Raw genomic sequence first — 4,039 nt, forward strand, 5'->3', positions numbered from 1 at the left:
GGGGGGGTAGAGGGGGGATGGACTCTGGGCGGCGGGGGAGGGGGGGGGGGGAAGTGCAATTTGCTAGTTGTATCAAAAAAGGTGTATGTTCATGAGGGACTTGGAATTTGATAAGATTTTCAAGGAATGTAGAAAGTAGATTAAAATGGTAATGGTCTGATATGCCAGGAAAAAAGAATAATATCTAGCTGTGTGTATACAAGTGTTATCCTGTGACTGGCTGGTTCAAAGAAGAGCTCGTGTATGAAAATTCCTACTTTCAGGGAAGCTTTAGGTTTTTATACTACAGCATTTACATACTCTGTTAGTTGGACTGACCACTCAACTGACAGTGAATACAGGCTATTTGGCTTCTTTTACTGCTGAATGTTCAGCATGCAGGGGACAAAGAAGAGAATGTAAAGTAGAGGAACAGAATGACACAGACACACCTCTCCATTCAGAAAGGTTTAATGGCACAGTCTGCACAGGCAACCAACACACACACCTACACCCAGTTCACACAAAGGAGGCTGCACAGAACTCTTAGAAACACGCAGGCAGAAGACAATCTACCCATTTTTTTCTGTCTGAAGGCTAGAAATAGAAGTCACCAAATAAAGTAGGTCAGCTGTGTTGGGATGTGCCCCTGAGGTGCGTCTGTGAGTGAGGAAAGCTGGTGCCAGTGTGGTTCCAGGGTTAGGACTGCTTGGAGGTTCCAGCCTCAGAAACACACCAGTGCTGAACTAGCATGTCTCAGTGAGGAAAAGCTGGGCAGAGGCTCCTGGATCTTGCATAAGAATCCCCCGGACATGCAGGATTGGGCATCCTAAAGTCCCTGGAGTGCCTGTCTGGGGTGCACAAGCATGTCAAGGCTGCCCACCTTTCATGCCTTCAAGAAAACAGACATCCACTACTATATAGCAGCACAAATTAGAATGTACGAACTACCTGGGATATTGAAATTAGAATATGGAGGAAGAACAATAGGGCAAAGCAGGAAAAACAAGAAAAACCTGAATACAGAAAAATAATCTTCAGAATTTGGGGAATTTTTTCTGGGTCCGTATGACACAACAGCTGCTCAAATGTAAGTATATGAACTAATTTATAGACAGCCCAATGCTGTGACTGTTCCAAAGATTTTTCTTGGAGGCATGTAGATATTATGTTTGTGATGGGATTCAGTAAGCATGAGCCTGCATTGAACTACATCAAGAGCGAACTTTGCCTAATGCCACGTTTCTTATGTCATTTTAGCATTCATCTTTTATGGCTCAGCTTGACTCTTATCTAACAGCAGAGCTGGGCTGGCCTGCAACCGTTGGACCCACAGCAATTTAAAAAAGCAACCAACACTATAAACTCTGGTTATCAATCCAAAGATTATTCATTCCCCAGCCAGTAACTGATATAAAGCACCTGTGCTATACAGCCTGGTGCTGACTATAGGTGCTATAAGGCTTCTGTCCCTTATGGGATGATGCCAACTTCTTTTGTTTTATAGGGGAAAAGTGGTCATATTACCCCTTTTTAACCCCTCTCAGTTGAAAAGATCTTTCCTGCCATGACTTTAACGTTCAATAATGATTTGTTTCATTACTTTCTTTGGTTGTATGGGAGGATGTTCCAAACAAAAGAAACACATAAACAGAAAAAAAAAGCCTCTATAAGGCACAGCACCGCAACACACGACTATTGAGAAATATGGGGCTCCACAATCCCCTACACTCCTTTCTCACACCAATTTGACCCTGCAGATACTTTCAGGTTAAAACAGAGTTCAAGAAAAAAAGAAAAATAAAAACAAGCAGGTACTCACTATTTTTGACGCAAGTACAAAGAGAGAGGAGTTGGTTCTCTAGGTGTTCTTCTCACTCCGGTCCTTCTCCCTCTCACACCTGGGCCATCTCTGGAAAGCTCAGGTAGGCTCCTGACCTGCATCCTTACATGCAGCTGACCCTTACTGAGTGGTCAATCAGCACCTAGAGATTTGACATCACTTTAATGAATGAGTTCTGTACAGATTTAATGACATAAAGGGACAGTGTCTCAAATAGTCCTTCCACACAATGCCTCGTTTGCGTCCAGCATCACTCTTGTCTTTTCTGGCTTTTGCTTGGGCTAGATGCTCCTCATCCAAGAATCCTGTCAGAACTGTATTTGCTCAGGTATGTTCTTTCCCCTATTTCTCCTCCTTTCAGGGTAAAGAGCTATGATCTGTCCAGGTAATGAAAGCTCATATTGAATCAATGGTCAGTGGTCTCTTTCCTTGCGACTTGGGTTCCTTTTTGCCTTTCCAGTTACATTCTTAGACTCTCTAACAGTTTGTGGCAGGATATGCTTTTTACTGAGGTCAAAGGGCTCTACAACTCCTATGGCCAGATTTCGTGGAGGAACATAAAAGTCCTCACCACACACACATCACCTTCTACTTCCCTTGTGAGGGGAAAACTAGTGTGGTGAGCACAGCTATCAATTATCACAGCGGAGTGAGCCAGCACATTGATCATCACAGATGGATGCTGGAGTTAAATAACTGGAAACATCAAATAGTGCAAGCTATACCAGAGGAAAAAAAAATAAAACCATGCTGTATAATCTCATTCAATTAAGGAATTAGAGCAAGCATTGAAACTGGGATCCCATTAATTAACTGCTATTCTCCTCTCCCTTCCCCTGGATTAACTTCAGATCAAATAGAAAACAGAGAAGCTAAACTTGAGGGTGTGAGAGGGTCTGAGCGGAGCAGCCCCGCGCCACTGCCCTCAGTGCAGCCCCCCACACAGGAGGCATATTGCCAGGGTAGTGGGGGGGCGGGGGGGACAGCAGGGTGGTAGGGAACAGCAGCGAGCAGCCACGGACCCACTGTTCCCTGCTGCCCTGCTTCCCTCTCCCACAATCGGGTGCAGCTGGAGACAGAGAAGCCATGAGGGGATCTCTTAGAGGCTGCTCATCCTCTGCTGCCCCAGTGACATGACTCCTGCACACGGGGCTGCACTGAGGGACGTGGCACGGGGCTCTGCCAGTTGAAGTAGCGGCAGGGGGAGGAGACGTCACCAGGGCGGGGGGAGGGGGCAGTGAGCAGATCCCTGTGTGGTCGTGCTGTTCCCAGCCGCGCCAGGTCATGCCTGCAGAGCTGTAGAGGCCGTGCAGGAGGGAAGCAGGGCAGGAGCTTGAGCCTGCTGCATGCCCCCTGCACAGATCTGGGGGGCATAGGTCCCCACTGCACCCTGAGAGTGAAAGCGGTTGAGCTGATAGCTCTGCTGGCTGACCAAATGCTGCCGGGTGGGCACTCCACATCATTCACCAACACCTCCCTGATCCCTCACCCCCCAGCCAGCCCCACTTACCTAACCTTACAGGCTTCAGAAGGAAAATGAGCCAGAGGTAAGCCTTGGGAATGACTAAAAACCTCAAGCCCTTCCCTTCTCCCTCTCCCTCCGGTTGCCCCTCTGGGCAGGACTGGAGGTTTCCCACCCCTTTTGCAATCAGGTCATGCAGGCTGGAATGCCGCCAGCCTGCAGAGCTCTTTGCAAAAGGGAGAAATCCGCATTTTCTCTGATAAAAATGGGAAGTCTGTGGTTTTCTCCATTTTTCCCATGGGAAATGTTCTCGTCGATCCTCCCAACTCAGGCTATGGGCTGAGAAGGGACAGGAGGATCTATGTGGTCAACCAAAGACTGCAGCGCTGGTGACGTCAGGAAGGCTTTGGCTTTCACGACCACAGCCCGCTCTTTGTCGAGAGAGGCAGCGAGCTGCTGGGAAGAGATGGCCTCCACCTCTCTCCCCTAGGGAGGAGGCTCTTCTCCGCCAGACTGGCTGACCTGCTCCACCGGGCTTTAAACTAAGCCACTGCTGGCCCGCTGAGCCATCTTTGCAAAGCCAGCAGATCACGGCGCTTCAGGGAGCCCACCCCTGCCCCAGCCCTGGTAAAATCTGTGCGCAAGGAAGGAGCCCCCCAGGGGGCACTTGCCTGCCTGTACACTAATGCCAGGAGCTTGGGGAATAAGCAGGAGGAGCTCATCCTCCTGCTCAATGCAAACAATTATGATGTCAT

The 4,039-nt window shown here is 48.5% G+C and overlaps 1 protein-coding gene across 27 annotated transcripts in view; it reads right to left on the reverse strand.

The window, feature by feature from the left end:
* LOC102380798 (butyrophilin subfamily 2 member A2-like) overlaps nt 1-4,039 on the reverse strand; it is a 62,999-nt gene that overhangs the window by 42,210 nt on the left and 16,750 nt on the right. For all 27 annotated transcript variants that reach the window (XR_003092350.1, XM_025195370.1, XM_025195371.1 and 24 more), the window contains one exon: nt 1,802-1,964. The gene's annotated coding sequence lies outside the window, so the exon portion shown is untranslated. The remainder of the gene's footprint in view (nt 1-1,801; nt 1,965-4,039) is intronic.

The sequence above is a fragment of the Alligator sinensis genome, unplaced genomic scaffold (assembly GCF_000455745.1).
Source record: "Alligator sinensis unplaced genomic scaffold, ASM45574v1 scaffold1138_1, whole genome shotgun sequence".
Lineage (NCBI taxonomy): Eukaryota > Metazoa > Chordata > Crocodylia > Alligatoridae > Alligator > Alligator sinensis.